The 8,858-nt window shown below is 45.5% G+C and overlaps 1 pseudogene across 1 annotated transcript; it reads right to left on the minus strand.

Moving 5' to 3' along the window:
* Nucleotides 1-3,883: 3,883 nt before the first annotated feature.
* On the minus strand, nucleotides 3,884-4,568 carry LOC145539454 (small ribosomal subunit protein uS5 pseudogene; annotated as a pseudogene). Its single transcript, XR_014077815.1, has one exon. The product of XR_014077815.1 is annotated as a small ribosomal subunit protein uS5 pseudogene (transcript).
* Between the last annotated feature and the right edge of the window lie 4,290 nt (nucleotides 4,569-8,858).

The raw sequence follows: 8,858 nt of genomic DNA on the forward strand, positions 1-8,858 counted from the left end.
GAAAGCCCCTACGGATACTTGAACCCCAGAGAAAGGACCCGGGATTCTGTGTCTTAAACAAACCCTTCAGGTGATTCAGTTGCCCACCTGGGCCCAGGAAAGTAGGCAGGAGCTTTCTTTCCATGTTCAGTGCATAGAGGGCCCTGTGACTGCTTCTGATCCAGGGCTGCACCTTCAGGGGTCCTGGGAAGACTGACCGTTTGACCTCCTTCAAGCAAATGTTTTTTAAATACATACTCAACACCTATTTGGGCTTCCCTGATGGCCAAAGAATCTGCCTGCGATGCAGGAGACAACGTTTTTCATCACTGAGCCAGGAAGGTCCCTTGGAGTAGGAAATGGTAACCCACTCCAGTATTCTTGCTTGGATAATCCCATGGACAGAGGAGCCTGGCGGACTACAGTCCAAATGGGCTGCGAAGAGTCAGACACAACTGAGCAACTGAGCACAAGCACAACACCTGTTCAGAGGAGAGACACGTATTAAGGGGGGGAGGACTCCTCCGCTGCCTGCAGCAGACCTGCCCTGGCCCCAAACTTGCCAGTGTTGCTCAGTTACCACGTGCTGTGTGATTCCACTTACACAAAACCTCCAGAGTAGACAGATCCATAGAGCCAGAAAGCAGATTTGTGGTTGTCTAAGGCTGGGAGTAGGGGTGGGGCAGTTAGGGTGATGGCTCTGGGAAGGAGGGTTTCTTTGAGAGTTAACAAAAATGTTCAAACATTGATTAGGGAGATGGAAGCACAGCTCAGATGAAAGCCGCTGAACTATACTCTTTAAATGGGTAAATTGTATGGTATGTGAATTGCATCTTAAGAAAACTGTTTTCAGTAAACAGACAAAAGTTTACTAGGAAAAACCAAAATCTTGCAGTGAACCATGCCCACTTCTTGTAAGGTAGCTGAGAAGCCATCTGTTGCTATTGGGGGGAGGGGAAAGGTCCCTTTTTAGAGATTCAGTAAATCTTGTGCAGGGCCCAAATACTTGTATTTTAAACAAGTACCTCTGGTGATTCTGATATAGTAAGAATACACACGGGTCTTTAGGAATTGTTACAGAATGCTCATAGACCATTTTTCTTGTATCACTGCCTTTCTTAAAAAAAAAAGTGCCCTGTGTGTATATGTATGTATATCTGTTAGCAGTCCATATGGATTTATGCATACATGCTTTAGTCTGGCTCTGGTATAACTCTACATTTTATACATGAGATCAGTTCCTTTCTCTAATTCAATTTTGAGGCTTGCCAAAGCCAAGTCCCAAGGGAAGGAGGTAAAATGGGGATTAAGGGGTTTGCTGGAGAGCTTTTTGAGACTTCTGAAGACAATATCCAACTTTATAAGAGTCCTTCAGTAGTTTGATCCTACATTAAGGTCAGGTCACTACATAATTATGGGCTGCCCAAGATTGCTTGGCATTGTAGCAATAGTGAGGGCTTCGGCTGCCTGAGTTCAAATTCTTGTCTACCTTTAATAACCATTACCTTATCCCTTCCAGCCTGTTCTGTTTTTTTTTTTTTGTCACTCAGTCTTGTGTTGACTCTTGTTATCCCATGGACTGTATGTAGCCCGCCAGCCTCCTCTGTGCATGGGATGGGCAAGAATACTGGAAGGGATCACCATTTCCTTCTCCAGGGGATCTTCCTGACTCAGGGATCAAACCCATATCTCTGGATCTCCTGTGTTGTGGCTTCTTTACCCCTGAGCCACTGGGGAAGCCTTATCTCTTCTAGCCTATAAATTTGAATGATTCTGAAGCATATATGATGTAATAATTGATATATACAAGATGGCACAGTGTCTGCTCAGTGAAAAGAAGCAAGTATTACTGTTGTTTTACTTCTTGGTTCATGCATACTATGTTTCCTCATTTGGATTCTAAGCTCCTTTGAGTACAGTCCTTTGACTCCCACACAGCTCCTCTCATAGAGAGAGTTAAGGAAGGACAGATTGTAGAAAATACCCATGGGCCAGCAGCCCAGCCTCCGCTCTCCTAGGCTGACCCTGATCTCACCATCTGCAGGGTTACAGCTGTGAACTCCCAGCCGCATCTCTCACAGAGTGAACTCATCTCAACCATCCTATGCCACAGTTGATTGAATTAGCTGAGGACTCCCAACCCAAGCTTGGTTAATGAGTCGCTTTCCAGGGAATGTTATTGGGCCAGAAATTCCAGCTGGTGTCCCCAGGCCTCTTAGAAAGAGACTATGTAAACCTCTAACAACATGCAGCTACTTTCTACTAGAAGCATAATACCAAGGCCTGCAGAGGGGTATAGAGCTTCCCAGGTGGCTCTGCAGTAAAGAATCTGCCTGTCGAGCAGGAGATGTAGATCCAGTCCCTGGGTCCGGAAGATCCTCTGGAGAAGGAAATGGTAACTTGCTCCACTATCCTTGCCTGGGAAATCCCATGGACAGAGGAGTCTGGAGGGCCACTGTCCATAGGGTCACAAAGAGTTGGACCTGACTTAGCGACTAAACAACAACAACATTGGGATGTGGGCATAAAACACATGTTCTCAAGTTTCTCTGTCACTTTGTAATTTGAAGGGTATTCATATGGTGTGCGGAGAAGGCAATGGCACCCCATTCCAGTACTCTTGCCTGGAAAATCCCATGGACGGAGGAGCCTGGTAGGCTACAGTCCATGGGGTCGCTAAGAGTCGGACACGACAGAGTGACTTCACTTTCACTTTTCCCTTTCATGCACTGGAGAAGGAAATGGCAACCCACTCCAGTGTTCTTGCCTGGAGAATCCCAGGGACGGTGGAGCCTGGTGGGCTGCCGTCTATGGGGTCGCACAGAGTCGGACACGACTGAAGCGACTTAGCAGCAGCAGCAGCAGCAGCATATGGTGTGATTTTAGCTGTTCATAAGACTTCCAAAGAATTATTTTAAAGCATGGAAAATGTACATACCATAATATTAGGGTAAAAAGGATGAAACAGAATGATGTCGATCTCACAGATTAAAAATATACATAGAATCATAAAATATTGGAAATACATTAGTGTCAATAGCAAAACAGGGATTATAGATGATTTTTATAACTTTCTGGCTTTTCAAGAAAAGTCTATATACAGGGGTAAGAAAAATCAATGTAAGTTTTCTTCTCCCTTTTCTTTAAAAAATTAAAGCTCCTTTGACCTCAGTTTTGTCAGAATCCTAGGTATTTTGATCTTGGAGAAAATAATTTGCACTCTGGAAGGACGTTATTGAAAACGGGCTTCCATAGGCAAGATGATTTTATGCAGAAGTTCTCAACCATTGATCCCTTCCAGAGGAGCCCTCCTGAGAGAGGTAAGCAGTTCTACCTCTAAAATCAAATATCAATTTTGATATCAAGATGTTCCAATTTTTTGGAGAAAATATGACAGAATTTTCCAAAATTAAAATTTTCTCCCTAAAATTTTCCCTTGATGCCTGCCACCAATGTCCCAATTAGAGTCACTCAGAGTGAACATTAGACTCACTGAGGAGCTTTAAAATAGGCAAATACCACGGCTTCATTTTCCAGAAACTCTGACTTAATCAGTTTCTTCTGGAGCCCAGATGGTTACAGTTTTTAAATCTCTTTAAGTGATTCTGATCTTCAAGCAGGATTGAGGACCACTGACCTAGTATATCTGGTTGAATGTAAAATTCTACTTTCATTTGTTTTGTTGTCTGAGTTTAATATATACATATTTATTAGGATTTCAGGAGGAGCATCACAATTTTCAAAGGCCCTACTAACTGAAGGAATTGGAAACTCCGGCCAGATTTCATCCCCTGGGCACTGCCATTCCTGGTGGCCAGAGAGACTGTTTGGTGACATCGCCCTCCTGTGGCAACACTTGGTAACTTTTTAGCCGGGCCTGGGTTCACTCTTCCTTCCCATTGTTTGTCTCTCTTTTTTCTCATTGTTTCTTTTTTTTTTTTTTTAACCTGTTTCATTCACTTTATTATTCTTTATAAAATTATGTGGTGGCTACAGCTGGGGCCTGGGTCCTCTGCACGGAGACTCTGGTGTGGGTCTTCACAAGATGGTCAGTGAATTCCTGATATGGAGACTTGGTGAACACCGTCTCTTTCCAGAGGTCAGGGGTGAGATAACTGTAGGTCTTGGAAATGGCATCAAAAGTGGCCTTGGCGAAGTTGCCCAGAGTGGCGGTGCAGCCCCTGGCAGAAGTGTAGCAGTCGTCGATGCCGGCCATCATCAGCAGCTTCTTGGGCACAGGGGCAGAGACGATGCCAGTGCCTCTGGGGGCAGGGATGAGGCGCACCAGCACAGAGCCACAGCGGCCAGTCACCTTGCAAGGAACCGTGTGGGGCTTGCCGATCTTGTTCCCCCAGTAGCCTCTTCGCACTGGGACGATGGACAGCTTGGCCGGGATGATGGCCCCACGGATGGCAGTGGCTACTTCCTTAGAGCACTTCACACCCAGACCGACATGTCCATTGTAATCCCCGATGGCAACAAATGCCTTGAACCTAGTCCGCTGGCCAGCACGGGTCTGCTTTTGCACAGGCATAATCTTCAAAACCTCATCCTTGAGGGATGCTCCCAGGAAAAAGTCAATAATCTCATTGTTTCTTTAGTAATAGTTCCAAAGTCGGCTCTGAACCCTGCCTGGCAGAGCCTCCCATGGAGTTGGCCTCCCTTTCAGCCACTGACTGGCTGGGTGTGGGGCCGCCCTTTGAAAGCTCCCTTGAATTAGTAACAATGTGTGCCCCTTCCTGACATATCAGGAGCCGACTTGGAACCTTAAACCTGGGACAAAATTTCCAGTCTGATTGTTTGCTGTCAGGAGTGACAACAGTTGCCGATAAAAGCTACAGAGTTGCTTTTTTTTTTTTTAATAAATTTATTTATTTTAGTTGCGGGCTAATTACTTTACAATATTGTAGTGGTTTTTGCCATACATTGACATGAATCAGCCATGAGTTTACATGTGTTCCCCTTCCTGGACCCCCTCCCACCTCCCTCCCCATCCCATCCCTCTGGGTCATCCCATTGCCCCAGTCCTGAGCATTTGTCTCATGCATCGAACATGGAATGGTGTTCTGTTTCACATATGATAATATACATGTTTCAATGCTATTCTCCCAGAACGTCCCACCCTTGCCTTCTCCCTCAGAGTCCATAAGACTATTCTATGCATCTGTGTCTCTTATTCTGTCTCGCATATAGGGTTATAGTTACCATCTTTCAAATTCCATATATATGCATTAGTATACTGGATTGGTGTTTTTCTTTGTGGCTTACTTCACTTTGTATTATGGGCTCCAGTTTCATCCATCTCAATAGAACCGATTCAAATGTATTTTTTTAATGGCTGAGTAATATTCCATTGTGTATATGTACCACAGCTTCCTTATCCATTCATCTGCTGATGGACATCTAGGTTGCTTCCATGTCCTGGCTATTGTAAACAGTGCTGCGATGAACATTGGGGTACACGCTTCTCTTATTGACACTGGGAATGCTGAACTGACTCAGAATGTTCAGGTAAATTTACAGGGGTGGAAAATGCCATAACCATAGTCAGGGGAAAAGGGAAAGTGTAAATATTGAGCAAAACAAACTCTTCAGAATATTCGGTTTAACTCTTTCGCTTGTGTAGGGGCAGAAGTCTGAGGGGAGATGGGGGAGAGGACAGCTGAGGAGAGGAAGTGTCACCAGGGTGGCGAGGGACACAATGGGTGGTTCTGCAGACCTGGGTCCTGGAGCTGGCAGGTGGGGAAAGACTAACCTCCGTGAAGAAAACTTCACTGAACATCAAGGCCACCTGGTAAATTTGTCCAGAAAGTTCTTATGTAAGCTTCCACCAGTTTGATTCAATCAGTCCAGGAACCTGAGGGGACTGAGAAGCAGTGAAGGGCCTACTCTTCACCTGGTGCCCATTTGGTCCCAGGCACAGTGCTATGACATCTTTCCCTCCTCCAGTCCTTACATCAACCCTCTGAGGTAAATGGTACTGTTCCTATCTTATAGATGAGGAAACCGAGGCTCAGGGAGGTAGTGTTGGGTGCCCGAAGCCTCACAGCCAGGCAATGATGGAGCATGGATGGCAATGCCAGGCAGGAGGGAGTTGTCAGGGAGCTGCTCACAGGAACAATTTGTGAGAATAAGTCAAATTCTGCATTACTAGGCACAACGCCAAATCTCAGAGCCGGACCTGAGATATGCTGGGGCTTCCGAGGGAGCGCTAGCGGTGAAGAATCCACCTGCCAATGCTGGTGACATAAGATATGTAGGTTCGATCCCCGGGTTGGGAAGATTCTCTGGAGGAGGGCCTGGCAATCCACTCCAGTATCCTTGCCTGGAGAATGCCAAGGACCGAGAGAGGAGCCTGGCAGGCTACAGTCCATGCGGTCGCACAGAGTCGACACGGCTGAGCACACAGAAATATGCCAGACCTGCAAGCTCCGTGGGGACCTTCTGGTCTCCTTGAGGACAGCTGTGGTCCCAGAGCTTGTATGGTGCCAAATCTATGCCAGGTGGTGAAGGGAAGCTTGGGGTGAGGTAGGGGTGCAGGGAGGGAGGAAGAAAAGGTAGAAAAAGGAAGAGGAGGCAGGATCCAGAGACCAGCCAGACCAGAGGACTTCAGAAGTCACAGGGGGCGGTGGACGTGAGGAGCCAAGTACTGATCAGCTGTAAGATGGGGCTGGGGTCCCCTCTGTGCCCTCGCCCTCCCGCAGTCCTTTCTCCTTGAGCTTCTTTCTTCCTTCTGGATCTTCTCATGTTCCTCTCTTCTTTATTCCTGTTTCTTTTCCACATTAAAGGAAGGTTTTTATCCTCCCTCAGAAATCCTCGGCGCGTCCTCCCAGCATGTCACACACTCCTCACAGGATATCAAGGGGGACAATCAATCACTTGAGTAAAGAAAAACATCAAAATCCAATCCCTCTGTAATCAAAACCCACACCAGCCTTCTCCCCACAGTGTGCACATCCTTGCTGGCCCTGAGCCCTCCTCCCCGGCGCCTTCCCGCTGAGGTGAGATCACCCTGGGCTGGGAAGAGCTGCCTGCAATTCCTTGTGGCAACAGCACTTACCAGTGTCTCATGTTTAATGCAAGCAAGCTTCAGAGACAGGAAATCTTTCAAGATACAGGTTAAGATACACAAATGCTGCCCTTTCCAGAGCACACAGAAGTATATGTAATCCATGTGGGTTGGTTAAAATAACAGTGTTCTCATCTGTATAGATTTAAGCAAAGCAGTTCTGTCAGAGGAAAATGTATCTACCCAAGGGCCTCTGTGGCCCAAAGAGGTCTAGGTCCCCTTCACTCTTTGAGTCTTCCAAGTATTTTTAGAATGTTGCTGTTGTTCAGTCTCTAAGTTGTGTCCGACTCTTTGAGACTGCAGCATGCCAGGCTTCCCTGTCCTTCACCATCTCCTGGAGCTTGTTCAAACTCAAATCCATTGAGTCGGTGATGCCATCCAACCATCTCATCCTCTGTTGCCCGCTTCTCCTCCTGCCCTCAGTCTTCCCCAGCATCTTCTCTACCCGAGTGTCTTCTCTACTGAGCCAGCTCTTCGCATCAGGTGACCAAAGTATTGAGCTTCAGCTTCAGCATCTGTCCTTCCAATGTGTGTTTGATCTCCTTGAAGTCCAAGGGACTCTCAAGAGTCTTCTCCAGCACCACAGTTCAAAAGTATCAGTTCTTCAGTGCTCAGCCTTCTTTAGAATGAAGAAATGCCAAAATCGGGCTTTAAAAATTCTAGTGGATTGTCAGTGCTTGTCATTAGCAAATTAATATTTCTAACAGAAAATACATAATGAGTTACCAGCTAATTATCAAATTTGCATAAAGTAATAATTCATGGACACAGTGTAAAGCCGTGGTTTGAAAAACTTCTTTTAATCCTGTCAGTATATGATTCCTTTGGAAATAACCTGAAAGTCTAAAATTGAAAACTTCTGTGGGACCATGTTTGAGCTAACAATATTGGTGACTGTGGAGGCTTCCCTTCTGTTAACATGGACCCTCTTGTCTATAAGTCCTACTGTTCTTCTCTGTCATCCTTTCTGAATCAGATAGTATATCAGTGTCCACTTGTCTGTTTCAAGAATGCTCAGGTCAGAAGGGCTTTATAAATGACACGCTTTTAGTCCAATAGCCTTTCTTAGGCTATTTGGACCCAGGGCTGCATGTCAAGTCAATGCAATGCTGCGGAATTCTCTCTCTCTCTTTTTTTAATGGCTCTGGTGCTGCTTGAAGAAACTGCTGATTCTAGGATTAGGGCAGAAAACACAGGAGATGAGCCTGGAGCATCTTGCAATGCCAAAAAGTAAGGAAATGCTCAAAAACCAACCAAAAGAAAACCCCTACTGATGGCGGTGTCAGTGGGGCAACTGGGGCAATTTGAGCAAACAAGTCAAGGAAGCAGTATTGGCTTATAACCTGAAGTAGAAAACAAATATTCATGAGTATATATATCAATATACAGGATTGAATAAATAAATAAATGGAGGAGGGGACATAGATTTTCCTTTGAGAACTGCAAATAATTTATATAGACATTCTACCTTCAACAAGATAGCATGTAATGCCCAAGTTCTTAAGTGTAGACTGTGCATTGCAACTCACCTCCAAAGACAGCAGCTTGGAAAGAGGTCAAGAGTAACTTCATTGTGGGAACAGAGTCAAGGGAAGATAAAAATATGTCATTAAATCAGGCCAAATGTATGGGTGTATTTATCGGAGTCTAGATTTAATGTCAGCTCACCCAGCTGGACATGGCTGTAGCAGTGTTCTTGGTTGATTTAAAGATGTACTTACTCATTGGTGTGGCTTCTCTGGTAGCTCAGATGGTATAGAATCTGCCTGCAATGCAGAAGACCCTGGTTCAATCCCTGGGTTAGGAAGAT

This window comes from Giraffa tippelskirchi, chromosome 2, assembly GCF_054371585.1.
Source record: "Giraffa tippelskirchi isolate mGirTip1 chromosome 2, T2T-mGirTip1v1.2.pri, whole genome shotgun sequence".
Taxonomy (NCBI): domain Eukaryota; kingdom Metazoa; phylum Chordata; class Mammalia; order Artiodactyla; family Giraffidae; genus Giraffa; species Giraffa tippelskirchi.